The sequence below is a fragment of the Mirounga angustirostris genome, unplaced genomic scaffold (genome assembly GCF_029215605.1).
Source record: "Mirounga angustirostris isolate CCGP_5_RB_7025 unplaced genomic scaffold, mMirAng1.0.hap1 SCAF_4, whole genome shotgun sequence".
Classification (NCBI taxonomy): domain Eukaryota; kingdom Metazoa; phylum Chordata; class Mammalia; order Carnivora; family Phocidae; genus Mirounga; species Mirounga angustirostris.
Genome location: NW_026991712.1, coordinates 105,828,541 through 105,848,979, shown reverse-complemented (window position 1 = coordinate 105,848,979; position 20,439 = coordinate 105,828,541). Strand labels below are relative to the sequence as shown.

The window sequence follows — 20,439 nt, the reverse complement described above, 5'->3', positions numbered from 1 at the left end:
GATTATTTTGTCAGTTAAAGAAAATGTATACATACTGACTAACATAATATAGACTGTATTAGCACTCTCAGTTGCAGGCATAAAGGAAAAGGAAGGAAGGAAGGAAGAGAGAGAGAGAGAAGGAAAAATAAAGGGAGTAATGGAGGGAGAAAAAAAGAAAATTGGTTATAATTTTAAAAATTAGCTTTGGGGGCTCCTGAGTGGCTCAGTCGTTAAGCGTCTGCCTTCGGCTCAGGTCATGGCCCCAGGGTCCTGGGATGGAGCCCCACATCCGGCTTCTTGCTCAGCGGGAAGCCTGTTTCTCCCTCTCCCACTCCCCCTGTTTGTCTTCCTGCTCTCGCTCTCTCTCTCTGTCAAATAAATAAATAAAATCTTTTTTAAAAATTAGCTTTGGTTTCATTACTAAAATATTATGCATTCAACTCTATTCTCAGGACCTGATCTCCCTGCATTTCTCTGGTTTACTTTTCTTGATATTTGCTTTATTATGAAAGAAGTTCTTTCTTTTTTTTTTTTTTAAAGATTTTATTTATTTATTTGAGACAGAGAGAATGAGAGAGAGAGAGCACATGAGAGGGGTGAGGGTCAGAGGGAGAAGCAGGCTCCCCGCCGAGCAGGGAGCCCAATGTGGGACTCGATCCTGGGACTCCAGGATCATGACCTGAGCCGAAGGCAGTTGCTTAACCAACTGAGCCACCCAGGCGCCCCGAAAGAAGTTCTTTCTTAATGCCGACTCCTACCAACTCCATATTTACATCTTGTAGGTTTCCTAGATAATCTAACAGAAAAAAAAGAGCAACTCTCCTCAGAAACACCTAAAAAAGTTCTGGCCTCACTTTGATTAAATCAACTTTCGCATGTTTCCATCCCTGAAACAACTGTAGGTCCAGGGAAATTCAGTGTTCTGATTGTCCAGACCTAGATCACACACCCAACTCTTGAATCAGGGACAATTTCAGCAGCATTCAAAGCATAAGGACTGAAAGCACAGGAAGTGTGGTTCCCCAGAGGAAAATATAGAGAGTATTATCAAGAGAAAGGAGAATGGACGTTGGATGGCAAAATCAGAAAAATGTCCACTACACTGGCATTTAACTAAATGGCAGTTGTTACTATTATTGTATGTATTTTTAGGCCATATATAGATATATATATCCATATATATACACACACCATTCCATTCCATTTCTGGTTTCTCTTTTTTCATTTTGACTCTAGAGGGAAAGATGGAGTACACACAAATATTAATTGTGGGCTCTGGAGTATCCTAGGAACTGAAGTAAAGTGTATGGACATCTTGGGTGTTGTAACTATGGGGGGGTTATCCTAGACCTTTACAAATAAAGGGGGAATTGGGAAAGATGAGGTGAGTTATCTCTCCAACAGATGGATCATGGTATTAAGGAATCCTGAATGCATAGGTAATGATGCTTAAGAGCCAGGGGTCTGCAAATTACTGTCAGAGACCAAATCACTGCCTCTTTCTGTAAAAGTTTTATTAGAACACAGCCCCGACCCATTTACTCAAGTATTACCTGTGGCTGCTTAAGTGTTACACTGGCACATGGAGTGCTTATGATAGAGAATCTCTGGCCCTCAAAGCACAGGATATTTACTGTCCAGCCCTTGATAGAAAAAGTCTGTCATCCCCTGCTCTCAAGTATGGAGGAGGGTTTGGGTTCTAAAAGAACTGCTCATTGAACTAGGGTTTAGAATACAATGCCCAGGCTCCAGAATCATAAACCAGAGAGATGATTGTTAATAATTAGGAAAATCAGTTCTCAGGTAAAAAGGGCCGCATTCAGGGCAGAATCTCAGTCCTGCAGGGCCAGTGTAGAAGAGAAGGTAAGGAGGCAGAGGTTACACTGGTGTCCAGAACTCATCCTTGACGCAATGGATACTGTCTGGTTGGGGGATGACTTTGTGCTGAGATACCAGATTTAAGATCTGAGAAAAATGTCTTATTTACCTCCACTTCAAAGGTGCGGGGACCATAAATTCAGATTTTCTCCCTGTTGAGGTAACTTGGACATGGAGAACAGCCTTGGATTGCAATAATTCCTTCCAACCTAGGGCTAGGGTTAGGAAGGAGAGAAGCACTTTGTTGGGGAGAAAGAAGTTCTGACACTATAGGCCTTTACTTAGACCTGTGCCTAAGTGAGGTTGAGAGTGGGAAAGCAATAAAACCTCCCAAATGCCTATAAGCCTGGGGAGTCTTTTTCCTTTTGTATATTGCTTTAGATGTCAAAGAGCCATGGCTCCTGAAAAGGACTCCTTCTCTGCCTCCTATCGGCTTGCAACATATTTGAGTCTCTCAACAGGTTTGTTCTGTTTGACTAATTCCATACCCCAAATTAATTATTCTTTTCTCTGTATTCTTATTTCATCTAGCAGAGTAGTCAGGATACCTTGCCTTATATTACAGTTATATGTGTGGATATATTCTTCCTGCCAGACTAGGCATTCCTTGAGAGCAAAGACTTAGATTTACCCACTTAAATCTCCCCCCATATTTAGTGAATGCCTATTGACTTAAATAGAATTTAGTTAAATGAGGCTTTTTATACCCTGCTAGGGCTATGGTAGATATTGATACAAATGTGACTCTTTTGTTATAACCCATTTTTCCCTGTGATGGATATGTCAAATTGCCTACTACACCTGCCATCTTCTCTAGCTTAATTTGGCTTGCCCAAGTCCCTAACTGACTGAGGCTGATTAGACTCCCCAGAGAGAACTCAGCCATGGAAGGTCTTTTAGTTCTAAAAAAACAGAAAAGTGCTTAAGAAACAGAGATCATCTTTAAAAAGGAGAACTACTAGAGTAGCTCACAGATTTGAAGGTATCTCTGAACAAGCAAGCTTCAGGGAGGTGAGAAACCAGGGCAATTCTGAGGACTCCAGATCAGGAGCTCAGGAACACTTTGTCCCAGGCACCCCCACTCAAGGTTCAAATTCTTAAGAATATGTTTAAACCAGTTTGATTGAAGAGTTCAATCGTGTAATTAGGAAACAGGTTCTTTGGGGTTTTTTTTAAAATCAGAAATTGGAAATTAAGAGCTGTAGAAAGAGAGGTAACAAAGAGGCAAACAGACCAAACCAAGTATTACTACAGGAATCTGTCCAAGGGCAGACTAAGATACCAAGATTCTCTCTCAAGAATGTGAATTTAGAGGGGCACCTGGGTGTCTCAGTCTTTAGGTATCTGCCTTCAGCTCAGGTCATGATCCCAGGGTCCTGGGATCCAGCCCCGCATCCTGCTCCCTGCTCAGCGGGAAGCCTGCTTCTCCCTCTCCCACTCTCCCTACTTGTGTTCCCTCTCTCGCTGTGTCTCTCTGTCAAATAAATGAAATCTTAAAAAAAAAAAAAAAAAAAGAATGTGAATTTAGAGACAAAACCCCCCAGACAAATGGATGAGTGACTTTGGGCTTAAAAGTCATGTAGACCAAGACTGGAGCCTTGCTGAGGAAGCAGGGAAACTAAGGGCACTGAGAGAGAAAAGCAAAGATGAGGACAAGCCTGGCCTGGTAGTCCCTGAGGGATGAACAAGGTGACTTCATTTCCTGCTGGGTTCTCCTCCTTTTCTTTAGCTTACCAATGCGTGATTATTTTCCTTGCCGCCCTTGTGTTCTAAGATATCCCCCCAGTTTATAAACAGGAAGGTTAGTAATGACCTTGTATTTTGGAATGCTCAGCTACAGAATAATTGAAATTAGAATTCTCCTACACACCAAAGAGAATAGAAAATCAAAGATAATCTTAGGCAAAGAGACACAAATCCCATTTGCCTATTCTGCCATTTGGTGATAATGATGGTAGTGATTTAAGATCTGTTTAGCACTTCCTAAATTCCTAGCACTGCCTGAAGCATTTACCCTTATGGTCTTCTTTAATCCTCACCACGGCCCCGAGGGGTAGGTAGAATTATTAGTTCCATTTTGCACGGGAGAAAACTAAAATATAGAGAGATTAAGTCATGGAGCCAGGATTCAAATTCCCTCATTTAATGTGAAAGCCTAACTTCTTAAAAGTGCATATCTCTTTAGAAACTTCAGGAATTATGGAAACTACAGAAAACCTGAGTGTTGGGGTGCTTCAAAATCTTATAAATGCCTCTGGATCAAAAATTTCTCTTTTTTTTTTCCAGATCCTGCTTAAACTCAGAGTTACGATTTAGCCCCTTGTATCTCCATTAATAGGTGTTTCTAGCCGGACCAAGAAATGAAGCTTTACATTAAAAGTTTCCATAACAGCAGTAATAATACTGACCATTTACTGAGCAATTACAAGGCACTAGGAATATGGCTTATGAGCACTTTATACTTATTATCTCATTTTATCCTCTCCACAACCTGGTAAGATAGATAGTACTGTTATTTCTGCTGTAATTATGTAATATTGTTATATAATAAAATGCTTAGAGTACATGCAGAGCCATTATACAATATTTCTCTAATAAAAATGCAGCTCGGGATAGGTGGTAAGTTAAATATTTCCTTAATGAAATCATGGAAGTATTAATTAGCAATTATCTCTCTGCTGCTTTTAACCCCTGAAGAGTGTGTGTCTTCTTTCTCGCAGAGGAGCTGTTTTGTCTTTAGCAGAACTTAGGTCAGAGATGTCACTTGACTTAGATAGATGTTTTTCTCTCTCAGAATGATTCAGTCTCAGGACTGTTCTTTAATCGTTAATATCTCCATTAAGAAGAGTTTCTTACAAGGGCTTCACAAGGACTCGATGTGAAGGAGCATTTACTGGTCCCCCGCTGCTGAGTGCAGTGAGGAGGAGACAGGTTCCTCAGCCAGCCATTGGATTCTGCGCTCCATCAAACTCCAATCCATTTGGCAGAAATGCAGGCTGCAGTGCGAGCAGATGCCAAGAACCCCTGTTCTTTCCTCCTCGTTACTCTTTTTTCATTGGACTTCTGTGTGCCCTTTGTAGGCCAACCCACAAATTACTTTGAGAAGGAGAGATCCGCCCTTGGGCCAACTTAGGAATAAATTAGTTCCCTTGCTAAGATAGGAAAAAGTACTAGTGAACCTTTAAATATTGAACTCATGGGTCAAATAATTGGAAATTACTTTCCTCTCATATTAAAATCTTTGGACCGTGTTGTTCTAAAACCATAGCATTAGATTACAGTTTACTTCTCTGTTACTTGGCCAGTTGTGAACTTGGCAGGAGATGGTTCTGTGGTTTAAACAGGGGGAAAAAAAGGTAAATTGACAAAATGGACACATTTTTAAAAAATGAGACCTTCAATTTGATACTATATTGTTGATGACAGTTATTTGACTCTTTATAGTCCAGTCATAATGAGACAGGATACTGCATAAGCCAAAGACCACACAAAGGGTGGATGGTAAGTATCAAGAGGGTGTGGAGGAAGTGGGTTATAACCTCTTATTCTCCCAACTGTAGAGTCTCATCTTGCCTTTAAAAAAAAAATCAGTTCAAAAAAAATACAAGCAGCCCTGATGTATTCAGGAACAATAGTAACCACACACACACAAAAAATAGGTTTATTGAAAGATGCATGACTTTTTCACCTTTTTCCCTTCCACAGGGACTCGCTCTCTCCACCAGGCTCTCTCTCTCTCTTTTTTTTTTTTTCTCAAATGTTATTATTTCATGTCATTGTGTCAAGCTTAATCTATTGGAAATTCCTACATCCTCTGTAATTTAAGTTTTAAACAACATATGATTTACCCTGTTATTAAAACAGAACATTCAGCTGCCTTCCCTGAATGGAAGACTGTCTGGCATCCTTAATATTCTTCTGTAGAAATTGTGATGACATAAGAGGTAAACCTGAGTAAATCCACTGTGCGGAGCTCCTTTAAAATTGGAGGACCTTGTCAATGCGTTAAAAAGTAATAGTTGGTTTCGTTCTAAATATCCTTGCTGGGGCCCATCATGCATAAAAAGGGGCCACAGCCCATTTGCAAGGCCTCTGAATGAACTCCATTCATTCTGTACTTGGAAATGTCTCTTCAGCCACAGAGAAACAATAGTTATAACCCAATTTCTTTGGCGCCAATATCAGCAGAGGAAAAGCCAAGAGACCATTATGAAAATTAGCAACTTCTCTTGGTGATTATGTAATTCTGTATTCATTGATCATATTTGTGTATTTAAATAAGCACTTTTTAAAAAGATTATAAAGTGGTTTGGGAATGCCGTTAATATCACATTTCGTGCATTGAACAACATTTTAAAAATATAAGGCTCCAAAGTCATTTGCTTATTATGGCTACTAAAGTTTATAAAAGCACAGTAACATGCACTGTGAGGCTTTAAGAGGAAAGCCTTTGTGTTTAATTACTGTACCTTAAAATCTGATGAAATTTCAAAACTACAGTTTTGTTAGGTAAATCCATTAATCAGTTTCCACATTTACCTGTCGAACAGGTGGTTCTACATCAGTGGAACATGTATATCTGGAGGGAGTAGCAACAATCCCATGTGTGTCAATACCATTTCCAGTGGCGTCTAGGGTAATTTTTTAAGTAGGCTCCACATATGGAGCCCAATGCGGGGCTCGAACTCATGACCCTGAGATCAAGACCTGAGCTGATATCAAGAGTTAGATAGGTGCTCGACCCACAGAGCCACCCAGGAGCCCCTAGAGTGAGTTTTCTTAAGTGCAGACAGATCTGAGCATGTCACTCCTTGCTCACAACCCTTCACTGTTTCCCACTGCTTTCTTCAGTGGGCCTGGCTTTCTCTTACTGCATAATGCAGTTTCTGCATGTTGCTGCCAAGAATTCTCTACCTCCCAACGCTGTGCCCCCACCCCTTCATCTGACCAACTTTTACTTATTCTTGAAGTCTTAACCTTAAGGTTACCTTTTCAGGAAGACTTCTAGTTGTATTAACTCATGGTTTAAAATCTAGGGTATTGGGGGCTAATTGTATGGAGATTCATTGTTGAAGGATAATTAGGCACAGATTGTGAAGGACTTTCTAAACTGTGCTTTCAAGGTTTTGAATAGGAAGGTGATGTCAGTTCATTGTTTTAAAAGTTTGAAGGATGGATGGATTGAGCCTTAAAAGAATGTTTAACATACCCGTCTGATTAATCATCAGTGAACTAGGAAACACCACACTAATGCTTTTGATGATCCCATCTTCCGCTCTCCCCCAAGCACTGTGAAAAATCATTTGCTCTGATCGCCTTCTTGGAGACCCTGCAAATTCATAATTGAAAAATACCAGCTGACAGTATTTGGCTTTATGTTGTCATTTACTTGGTTAGTGATGCTAAATATAATATTAGCTGAATATCATATATAAATAGTATATATTTAACTTAATGAAATAGGTGAGAGAGCAGGCTCTATGGAGTTCTGGTTTAAAATTCTTCCTCTGCCACTTACCAGGTGTATGAATGTGGACAAACTATTTTGACAACTTACTTAGCAAAATAAACTCCAACCAAGGGGTGTGGAGATTGGGACAAGGAATATAGACACTAAAGCAGTTTGCCAAGCATGACATTTCTTTGAATTTGAGAGTGTCTAAAAATCCATGTGGATCTTGTATTCTCATCCATAATGTACTTCTAAGAAAAAAATATTTTTAAGTTGGGGAAGGGGATTGAGTTGGTTGGTGGTTTATTGTCTCAAATTTCCTGTACAATTATTTCTCCAAGAAGACACACTGTGTTTATCTTATTATTTGAAGCACAACCCCCCAGTACAAAAGCTTATGAAGTGACTAAGGGAATTACCAGAAATGTAAATATAAAATCTCATTAGAGCAGAAATTCTGCATTAATCTTCAGCCATTGATCACAGTGTACACCCTAAGAATACTTTATTCTAGATGATTAAAAAAAAAAATCCAGCTCAATAATGTTACAAATAAACCCATCACTTCCCTCCCCTCACTATCCCTAAAGCCAGATTATCCCAACGTTCCTGGATTCACCATGTTTCTAGTTATTCTCACCGCAACATCAGGAGGCACACTGGCTTATCTCTTTTCCTTGTCTCTCCCGAATATTTTAGTTAAATATTTCAGTCTTTCTCCACACAATCCACCTTAAACATATAATTCTTTCTATCACTGCAGTTTTCATTTCCATCTATTTTTTGCAGTCAACAGCTCAGTTGTTTATTATTTCTTGCCTGGACTATCACTGAGGTCATGAACAAGTTTCCTACATGCGCTCTCTGTCCCCTTTCACTTAGCTTGTATACCATATTCCTTCATTGTCTCTTTATCAACTATGAAATTAAGTATTGATTTTCAAGTCAGGGCTTCCCCCACCATATTATGTTGACCTTCCTTTCCAGCCTAATCTTTCCTACTCTCTTACGTGACCCACACTCTACAAAATGAACTGCCCACTCTTCTCTGAGCACCCACTAACTCTCTTGTTCCAAGCCTCAGCACCAACCAATCCCGCTGCCTCTCACTGTGTGTCAAAATCTATCTCACATGCTTCCTTCCCCATAAATCCTTCCTTGATCATCTCAGCTGAGTTTCTAGAGTCGTTTCTCCTTTCATTTATTTGTTGGAATAAATATTCATGCCTAACATGATCAAATGATAAATTAGCCCTGGGGATTTAACAATGGCTAAAACAGAAATGCACCCCCCGTCCGCCAATGCAGAGGTTATAATCTAACAAAAAAGAAGACTTGACAGCTAATTTCACTTGTCATGTTTTAAAAAGGATCTGTACATGTTTATTTAAAAAGGTAAAACTTAGGCTGGGAATCAAATATGGCTTCTCTGATGCACAGCATAGGCAGAGATCTGGAGAATGAAGAGGTCTTAGCTAGGTGAAGTAGCAGGGGGTTAAAGGCATTTGCGGACAAGAAAGAGTATTTTAGGCATAGGGAACAATATATGCAAAGGCCCCAAAGTGAAATGAGCATAGCAGATATGAAGAACTGAGAGAAAGCCAGTATGGGCAGCCAGACGGGATGTAACATGAATAATGGGACAGGGGAAATTGAGATATTAGCAAAACTTGGATTGATGATCCGTAGGATCTAAAATGGGTTGGAACTGAATAAAGTAAGGAGTGAGGATAGACAAAAACAGGGAGAGAGTAGAAGAAACAATGCCTGGAGACTAATGAGTTTGAAGAAAAAGGATGATAATGGGAGCTCAAGGGGAGAACATTTTGGTTGGTGAGTCCCATATCTCATTTCTCATTAAACCTTGTAATACATACTCACTTCCTATATTTTGTCATATTTTATATTTATCTACATAATTGTCCTATTGTTAATACTAAATTATAAGTTGCCTGGATACTAGTTAATAATTATATTATTATTAATAATGTGAGCCAGTATTTACAAGTAAAGAAGTCTTTGTGGCTGTACTTATTTATTCTTTGATCATTAAATGGGTTTTTTTTCTCTATCTCATTTCTGAATTCATCTTATATGTCATTTGTCAAATACTGATTGCCACAGTTTAGCAAGCATAAAGAAAGGCACCTAAGAATTATTACATGCTACAAAATAATTTTTTTTAAAGATTTTATTTATTTATTTGAGAGAGAGAGAATGAGAGACAGAGAGCATGAGAGGGAGGAGGGTCAGAGGGAGAAGCAGACTCCCCGCTGAGCAGGGAGCCTGATGCGGTACTTGATCCCGGGACTCCAGGATCATGACCTGAGCCGAAGGCAGTCGTTTAACCAACTGAGCTACCCAGGCGCCCCACTACAAAATAATTTTTTAAATTAACAAATGAGGCCATCTTCTGGAATCCCCTCTCTCAAAACATAGGAAGTGTTAGTATGTCTAGGCCCATCCACAGGATTGGAAAGAGAATGACGACTAAAGACAGTGCAGAAAATTAAGGTTCAGTAGATCAGATTTCCAGCTTCTTAATACTCTTGCTGCTTAACCTAATTACTGAACTTTTCTTCCTTTTTCCATTCTAGTGGGGTTGCTTCACACTTGGGAGAGTGAATGCACATGCACTAAGCCATTTTCAGAAATGAGTCACTAAGACTATTACAACCTAAACAAATGAGCCACTTTTTGCTTGAAGTGTCTCTTTTTAATGCGCCTTTGTATTTTTCCTACATTGGCTTCATTGAGCCTGATGTGTATTTTCTTTGTATGTTTATCTTACACAGATACAGGCAGGATGTCCCTGTTTCTTCAGTTAGATGTTAGATAAACTCACCATACATTCATTTTCAACCTTATTTTTTTTTTTAAAGTTTTAATTACACAAAGAAGTCATCCACACATGATATTAGGGACCCAAAGTTTGTGGAAAACGATATTAAGAACATACCCCTTCTAAAATGTTGGTGATCATCATCTTCCTCTTTATATTCTCCTAGGTTCTTCCTAAGGGTGGTTAGTCCAACAAAGCTGCGGTATATGCACTGAAAGAATGCAATGCTCATCACACTGGCACAGCCAAAAGCTATGGGTGTTGGGTCTCATGGGAGAAGCCATCACGGACGGTGCCATGAAACATAAGGATCCCTGGGTCACCACAATATTATAAGTCAGTGACTATGGCTTTGCAGGCACTCTAAAGTTCTGTCTGAGGTCTTGTAGACGACCTGGAGTAGTTTGGACATAGGTATGCTTTGTAGATATCTTCAGTCGTTACCATCTTTTTAGGAACTCAACCATTATTTTTTATATCTTGAGGAATTAAATAATTTTGTATGTGGTGTGAATCTGAGCATGGCAGATGGTAAAAGAAATAGTTACATGTTTTTAAAGAAATAGAATTTTATTATGTTTTGAAATCCCTCTAGGTGCTTTCTTAAAAAACTCCCAATGACTTAGTTACAGTTACAAAGTCAACTGTCTCAGATGTCATGTCTGAGCTCTTGCTAATCTTTTAATGAATTCTTTTGCTATTTTACTATCTTGTGATTCATGTCTGTCCTTAAGTGTCCATTTGTCTTTGTGTCTCTGTTTGTCATGTTTACTTCAGCTAGTTTATATAAACTAGAACTAGGACTCCCTGCATTCTATAGAATAAAAAGCAATCACTTTTTCATCTTCCCACCCCTGATTGAAAGAAATCCTAATTCACAAAGCAATGGCTAAACTTCTGCCTTGCAGATCTTCCTAGCCATAGGAGCTGTCCAAATCCCATGTGACCTGCCCCTTCTAGAGGGAACCTACCATGCATGAGTTAGGGTCTAGTTCTTAGCTGTACAGGTTAAGAAACTTGGCTGACCCACTAACTAAATCTTACTTATTAACCAAAATGCTATGGTCTATGCATTTATAATAATGTGAATTTATCTTGTTATTTTGAATAAAAAATATATCAAAAAGACTTCATATTAACATATAAAATATAGCAGATAGAATTATAACAGATTTCTAAGGCCTCAATGAGTATAGTATACAGAAAAAGCAGTGGATTAGAAATAAGGAGGCCTAAAATTCTTATCTCAGAATGCTGCTTGATATTATCCATGTGCATTTGGGGATAATTGTTTAATTTCCTGGGCCCTGGCAAGAAAGGGGACAGAAGTAGAAGGCATGCCCATTCTTTTTAGGAGTATGATCCAGAATTTGCATGTATCTCTTCTGCTCATGTACCTTTGGTCAGAGCTTAGTCAGTTGGTCACATGTAGCTGGAAAGGAGGCTAGAATATGTGGTCTGTACCCGTAACTTGTAGGATTGTATTACTAAAGGAATTGGACTCTTGAAGGACAACTAAGAGTTGTTGCATTGTCCCCCCCTTTTTTTTTAAAGATTTTATTTATTTATTTGAGACAGAGAGAATGAGAGACAGAGAGCATGAGAGGGAGGAGGGTCAGAGGGAGAAGCAGACTCCCTGCCGAGCAGGGAGCCCGATGCGGGACTCGATCCCGGGACTCCAGGATCATGACCTGAGCCGAAGGCAGTTGCTTAACCAACTGAGCCACCCAGGCGCCCCGCATTGTCCCCTTTAATCTGGAATGCAAATGCTCTCTCAGCACTGTCCTTCCTCTCTCACCTCCATGTGCATTTATGCTTAGCCTGGAATTGGGTCATACAGTCACCTTTAGATGCAAGGAAGCTAGGGAAGCAGGAAGCAGGATTGAAAAAACATGATTAGCTTTGATCAAAGGATCCCAGACTTTCTTGGTACACAGCTCCCTTGGGGTCTCAGTAATTTTCTCAAAAGAAAGAAATACATAAAAGCTCTATTTACAACTTAGTGGTCATTTGAATAGATTATACACATAAATTGAAAGAAAGTAATACTTTTTCTGTGTTTAAATAACCACGAGTTACAATGGGATAGATACACCCATTGGGCACTCTGCAACTTTGCAACATTGGAATCAGATTGGACAGTACGATTTGTTGTTCTCCATGCTTTTCATGCCATACCTGTTTATTTGTTTGTTTTTTAATCACAGCAACCACTGAAAATCCAGCTTTGCAATGGTATGGCACAGTCTGAAGGATTTAATACCCTAAGCTAGTAATTTGTACACTATCCAACAGATGTTGAGTTGCACTGCTTCTCTTGAAAATTAAACTATGCCATGGCCCCCCAGTGAGTTTACTTTGGCACCCTTGGAGACTGGGCACACCGTTTGGAAATCACGGACTTAGACGAATCGTGATCCATCGTCTGCGACTGGACATACTGCTCCCCCAACAAGAATCAGGTTTCTTTTAAAGAGGAAGAAGGGAGAATGGAAATTGTGTAGGAAACTAACAATTTTTGTCTCAGTCTGTCCCAAACAAACTATGTACTCTTAGAACAGGGGTTATGTCTGTTTTTACAACTATCTTACGTAGAACAGTTTTTGGTACTTAGATGTAATTCCGGACATATTTATTAAATGGAGAAATGAAGATATAGGCTTATGGGTGTTAACCACAGAATGCCAAATTATAGGAAATTTGTTACCTATACAATAAGCTTCTGTGTGAATTCAAGGGCCTGGACTAAGCCTTCCTCACCTCTTACTGTCCAGGGTCCAGCAATTATTTGGCACATTCTAGATGACGGAAAAGTGTTGGTGGGATGAATGATTGGATGTCTCAGTGAGAGCTAGTTCTGCCTCCAAACACCATTACAGAGGAGTTTCATTACACAGATAATGAAAATGCTTCTTAGTGAACGCTCAGTGTAAATGTCCATGCTGACTGTCAAGAAAGAAAAATAACCACTCTGTCTTATCACTGTGGATCTAAGGCTTTCCTTTGTTACCACAGTCACCACTAGAAAAACTGACAAAAAGAGAAAAGCAGAACTTTTTTGAGATATGAGAAGGACTATTTCCATAATGGTTTACATGGTCAGCAGCTAAACTATCTCACAATTCAGGATCATTCCATAAAGACTGGAATGTGACTTTTTAAAAAGGAGCCACCAAATTTTCTAAGTATGATAGATATTTGAGCAAAACTTGTATTTCTCCTTTTCCTGGTCCCCTCAGTGCAAATTCATTTTTCTGTATTTTTTGCGTTTTTGCAACAAGAGAAGCCATTTAAGCTCTTTGCCCTTGGTTTCCCTGATCGTAAAGTGTACAGCTCTGTGCCACCCTATGAAAGCATGTGCAAGTGCTAGCATGTTAGAGTTATGTATAGATCTAAAAATTACCTACAGTTGGGCGCCTGGGTGGCTCAGTTGGTTAAGCATCTGCCTTCCGCTCAGGTCATGATCCCAGGGTTGCGGGATCGAGTCTCACATCGGGCTCCTTGCTCAGCGGGGGGTCTGTTTCTCCCTCTGCCTGCCGCTCGCCTGCTTGTGCTCTCTTTGTCTATCAAATAAGTAAATAAAATCTTTTTTAAAAATTTTTAAAAATGATAAAAAATTTCTTTGTTATTTTATTTTTCTAGTAGTTTATTTAGAAAGTTATTTATATATCTGTCTCTATCACTAATTCAAAAGTATTTTCAAGGCAGAGTCTATGTCCTTTTCATTTTGGAATCTACAGAGCATCGCACAAGGCCTGGTACAAAATAGGTATCCAATGTATGTGTGTTGAGTTGGTAAACTATTTCTTATCAACATTTTTCCAAAAGCATGGCGTTTTGTTCATAATAAATTCTCAATGTGTGTATTTTTATTTGTGAGAGCCAAAATCATCTTTACTTTAGTTCCTTCAGTATTCCTGAAAACTAAGGAAAATCAGGAATTATTCTCCCTGTCTTGTAAATGGGAAAATATAATTATCTTTAATGATAGATACCAAATTTTGAACTTGTACTATTAAATAAATACACTAGTTAATATATTTCAAAACATTCTTTGTTTTACTGGAGAATATTATATGTATGTGTATATATGCATTAATATGTTTTTCTACCAATGTGATTAAAGCTTTCACTGAGCATTTACTAGATGCAGGTCAATGTCCAAATGCCAGACTGATGTTGCAGTCAGTTTTATGTTCCTAAATTTTATTTTTAAATGCATTTTTATTTATTGTTTTTCCAAGCACAAAAGCAATACATGCTCATTGCATGTATTTTATATAAATGTAATATAAATATAAACATACATATTGCATGTATCCTATAATTTTTTTATGGATCTGCTTACATGGGATAATATTTTGGGTGAAATTAAATCATACGACTCACACTATTTTGCAATTTCTTTTTTTTCCCACTTTATAGTGTATCTAAACTTTTAAGTGTAAAAGATCTTTCAACTAATAAATATAAATACTCCAGGTCTGTTTAATTGCTAGATCTTACTTTTAGATGTTCACAGTATGCTATACTCCTACTTTAAATTACTTATCACACTTTTAATTTCAGTGAGTACTTGTAAAATTACAGGTCTTATTCCTGTTTCCCTAAATAAATTATAACTTCCATGAATAGCACACACTACCTGAAACTTATGCATGTAACAGCAGTAGATGCTGTGAGTGAATGAGTGAATGAATGGGGGGGCCTCCGTCCCAAGACTTTCTTTACAAAGCCTGTGTTCTTGCCATGTTTTCATACTGCCTCTCCTTAGGAATTCCTTTATCTGCTTTATATGCTAAGGTATTCTTATTATTTATGATTATATTATTTTTAAATTTTTTGTTTTAGATTTTATTTATTTATTTGAGAGAGAGAGCGAGTGAGACAGCACAAGCAGGGTGAAGGGCAGAGGGAGAAGCATGTTCCCCGCTGAGCAGGGAGCCCGATGTGGAACTCAATCCCGGGACTCTGGGAACATGACCTGAGCTGCAGGCAGATGCTTAACTGCCTGAGCCACCCAGGTGCCCAATTATTTTTAGTTTTATGTAGTATAGTTTAGGTCAATGTGAAATCAGGGAAATGAGCATTTTAGATATTTGGAAGTATAATCATAATAATTACATAATGATAAAAATAATCAACATTTTAAATCTTTTATGTTGTTGGAGCTTACTAATTTTCAAAATTAAAAAGACAATGAAATACATTCCTAAAGTGACTTTATTTCACTTTTCTGACATATTTTTCTGTCCACTCTCTTTCTTCTTTCAAGAAGAAAAAGTTTCTACACTAAAATACTAAGTGAAATGATAAATGGCAGAGATAGCTATTTAACCCTAGTAGCTGTTCCCATGGTGGTAAGGTCTTAGATTTGTGACCCTTCACAATGGATGGTCTATTTCCAGCTTGTAACCAGGCATGGCCAATAGCATGCAAATAGAAGTGTCTTGTGGCAGTTTTCATGATCATTTCTCAGGAGACAGCAGGTTGTATGCCCTTTCACTCTTGTTTTCTGCTCCTGTGGAATGCAATGCCGACGTCTTGGACTGTGAGCTTGAAGCCTGGTAGGACAAAACTTGGAGATGAACAGATCCTGGGTTCCTGGCAGCATGGGTTACCTTGTCAGTCATGAACTGCTTCCTGGACGTTTCTATGAGACAAAAATAAGATTTCATCTTTATTAAGCTATTGTTTCTGTCATTTGATACCACACCTAATTTTAGCCAATACAGACAATGAATCTGAAATTTTGAAGAAAGTCCCTGTAAGCTTACTTGCCACAAATAACTGGCTTCTACCAATAGCATTTTATCAAAGAAACTATACGTGGCGTTACTCCCTATTTATAGATAAAAAGGGTCAGTGTAGTTTCAATTCAGATTCTAGGTCAGCACTTTCCATGGGACTGCATTTACATGCCAAGTGACAAGTGGTAAGATGGAATAATCATAGCCTGCTTTTCTATACAGTTCAGTATTTGTTTTAAGATATTAATCTCATCTAGTTTCTCACAACCACTCTTAAAGTAGGTTCATAAATGACAAAGCTGAGGCTAAGATAGTGTCCTCTGTACATGGTAATAAAACTAGACAGTTGACTAGTTTCCTGGGTTCTCATTCTTTATGCTTTTTATCATATTGTTTGCCAACCTTTTTAAGCCTCATCATAGAGTATATTATCTTACATTTTATTAATCAAATTTGAGAAATTGTTTTTCCCATCTCCATTGTAGACACATGTTCATCTGTACAAGTGAGAGAAGAGCATGAGCACCAAGGAAGACTTTATTGTTTATAAATAAGGTAATGTTTCTCTCTACCTCTGGGAAGGAGTAGACAAAGAATATATCCAACTCAAAACACGCTCGGTTCAAGGAAGCAATAGTACTAATTGTTACCTATACTCTTGGCCTAGCTACTGGATAATAACGTATTATTTCCAACCCTCAGAAAATCAAGCCCTCTATTCATTGACTGAAACAGTGTAAACCTAATTGAAAAATTCACACAGAGAAAAAAAGCCCAACTGCTGATTTGAGTGTTCTAATTTAAAAAATTAATTGAATTAATTAATTTCAAAAACTAATTTTGAAAATTTCAAGCTGAAAATTTTAGTATGCAATTTGCATTTGTGGTCATGCCCCGGTGCTCAAATCTCAGTATTATTCAGTTTCCCGAGGGACCCAAATATGGACAGCCTTAGTAAACAATATTCTCCTGTACTGCCTTTGTGATTGTTTTGGTTACTGCTCCATATTGCTTTTGCTGCAGCCCTTATCAGAAGGACAATCTGTATAGAGAGATATACTGACCTTGACCTTTTTCTCCAACTCACTTTAAAAAGAAACCATTTTGGGGAGTCTCTGATAGCTTCTCTTTTAATTTGTCTGCTTTTCTTACTGTGTATTTTGTTCCTTTTTGCTTGTGTGGAATAGGGATGGAATATTGATGACTGAAAGTTTGGATTTTTTCCAGGCGTTTATTTTGGGACAAGCTCTCAGTCTGTTGGCACTACTAGTACCTACCCATGCCCTGTCCTCCCCTCCCCACAATATGACAGACTCTTTTGCCCCATATAGTGGGAAGAGTGGGATTTCTTTTAAGAACCTCCGTAAATTTAAGTATTTACAAGAGGATTTCTGGGAAAACATTAGATAAGGCCCAGGGAGCTCATTAAAGATAATAAAACTAGTTGCTCTGACTTTTTTTTAAACGAAATATTCTTAAACCACTTCCGTGCAGTTCCATCATTAAAGTTGTCTCTAACTTGACCTTCCCTGAATAGCTAATTCTCATGCAACTTCCTTTCCCCTTCTACAGCATGAAGTATTTTACTTAGATGATCTTTCCCCGTACAGACATTTGCATTTTAAGGAATCAGGAGATGTTGACTCACTGTAGTCCCCTGCTTTTTTTCCACATCCCACTATTCACTTGAAAGTCCAAATTTTTGGTGTTTTTGCTTTCATATTTCCATGCCACGAGAACCTGAGTATGGTGAAGCTTTAAAATGAAAGTTTGAAGCCCTGATTGTTACTGGATAACTTTGACCAATGACCTTTACGTTTCTTATTAGTAAGATGTATATATGATAACTAGGAATCAACTATCTATGCATTTGTTTGGGTTTGTCTAACTAAAGTCAGAGAAGCAGCAATTAATTACTAGTAATTAACGCATAAAAGGACTAAAAAGGAAGGGTTTCTCATCATTTAATCGGCTTGGATTAAAGAAAAAGAACAGTTTTTTTCAAACATTATCACATGATTCGTTTTAAAAGACTAGCAACCTTCCTACTGAGGAGTGTAAGATATTTTTTCGAAATGTACTTCCATAATTATAGTGATTTTCCAGCAGTCCCAAGAAAGTAGGTAAAGTTAGTTATATTTATTTATTTTTTGTCAAAAACAAAAGTAAAGTACCCTCTTTTATGGCCCCTTGATTCTTTCACTCCCTTGCAGAACAAATTTCAGTTCCACATTAGACATAAAAATTCCTTCATTTCATATCTCAACAGTGTCTACCTTCTCTGAACTGTTACATATTTCTTTTCTTTTTTTTTTGAACTGCTATGTATTTCTTATATACCTTTGACTTTCACTCTGATCCTTCCTTACATACATTGTTGCTGTTCTCTAGAATGTTTTGAAATGCCTACCATCTTCTAAACTGTATTTAAGTTTGCTAGAAAAAAAGGATTGCATAGTCCACTTACTCCCAAAGTTCTATCTGTTATCACAGAATAAATCTTTTTTTTTTTAAGATTTTTTATTTATTTATTTGAGACAGAGAGAATGAGAGACAGAGAGCATGAGAGGGAAGAGGGTCAGAGGGAGAAGCAGACTCCCTGCCGAGCAGGGAGCCCGATGCGGGATTCGATCCCGGGACTCCAGGATCATGACCTGAGCCGAAGGCAGTCGCTTAACCAACTGAGCCACCCAGGCGCCCATCACAGAATAAATCTTAACAAATAAATCATGACAACTTTCTCCTTAGTTCCTTGGCATTGGAATATATAAAAATAATTGCTGGGGCAATTAATATTAGTCTACATGAATAAATAAGAAACAGTTAATTTTTATCAGTTTCTTGAAATCGTATTATTTCTTTCAAATATAAACCCATGTAACCCACTGTAGTAGTAAAGCATCTTTTAGTTATGGGGAGGGAGGGAATAACTAAAGTTTTGCAATCATAATATTTTACATTTTATAGCGTTTTATATTTTTCAAAACTGTTTTCATGTGCCTTGTAGACACAAAACATATTTTAATATAACAGCACACCATTTAAAATGAATGTTAGATTTTACTTGAAATACTTTGAGAGATGGTATAGAATGATGGAAGTATTAGAATCAAAGTGCTAGGGTCTGAATCCTGGCCCCATTACTTATAAGCTGTGAACTTCGTCAAGTTACTTAACCTCTCTATATCTCATTTTCCTCATCTGTAAAATAGACATGATTGTAACAATTGGTTGTAATAATTAAATAAATGAATACATATAAGGCACTTAGAATCATGCCTAGAACTTAATTAGCACTGAACAAATAAATGTCTGCTTTTATTACTATTTGGAAAAAAATTTCAATGTTTTATGATTTCTAGCTGAATTTAGGTTTATTACCACAAAATTTGTATAAAAAATGGACCAACTGTAGTTGATAATTTCTCTAACTACAATGTGAGAAACATAGATACAACCACAGTGTCTTAAATTTTTCTATAAACTATCCCTTACCAAGTACATAGGATAATTTTTTTATTATATGCTTAAAAAATACTTGATTATTGTCCATTAACTGCATAATTAACTTTCTACTGCTGGATAAATATTTATTGGAACATGTTCATATTTGGTCTCTTTAAATTTGTTTTGCTTTCTTCAATTGTCCTGGGCAAGCTTTCTTTTTTTTTGTCATTTGAAACATGCATAAAGTAAATATATATATATATATATATATATATATATAAAATCAAAAAATATATATATTTAAATATATAAATAAAATAAGCATATTATATATGTGTTATATATATTATATATAATTTATATATATGATATATATAAAATAAAAATAAAATAAATATATACCATCAAACTTTTAGAAAAGTTTGAAAGCTCTCCAATGCCACTCCATTCCTTCCATAAACATCCTTATAATCCTATTCTCCAGAGGTTTGCTACATATCCTCCTTGGTTTTTTACATACTATAGAAGCATAGTCCATAAATATACATAATAGTACTTTTTTCCCATAAAATTGGGATTATGCCACTCATAATGGTCTTTATGGCCTATTATGTTTTTTTCTTAATATATTATATATATTTTACTAGATTAATTCATATAGTTTTATCCTCATTCATTCCTTTTCATTTTTTGTGAAAATTCAGATGCATGTAAAAACATGTCCCAACTGTATATGTATATAAATATATACATAGTGCACATCCCTACATCTACTACTTGGGTTTAGAAAAAGAACATTGCCAAAACATTGGAAATCCTGTCTGTCAGTTCTTTTTTTTTGAATGGCTGCAATGATTTTATGTCTATACCTTTATTTTTTCATTTATCAGTAGATATTTAAGTTTTTCCTAAATTTTTGCTGTTAATAATAATACTATAATGACCATCTTATATTTTATTTTTACATTATCATGTAACCGTTGTCTATAGGATGGATTCCTGGAAGTGGGATTACTAGGTAATAGAATATGTACTTTTCAGATTTTAATAGGAAAACTACATTATCCTTCAAAAGTTTATACAAATTT

General features: G+C 37.2%; 1 long non-coding RNA gene across 2 annotated transcripts in view; it reads left to right on the top strand.

Annotated features, from left to right (window-relative positions):
- The window catches only part of LOC129046447 (uncharacterized), a 123,947-nt gene that overhangs the window by 56,043 nt on the left and 47,465 nt on the right, over positions 1–20,439 (top strand). For both annotated transcript variants that reach the window (XR_008507756.2, XR_008507755.2), the window contains exon 2: positions 16,390–16,459. This is a non-coding gene — a long non-coding RNA (uncharacterized LOC129046447). The remainder of the gene's footprint in view (positions 1–16,389; positions 16,460–20,439) is intronic.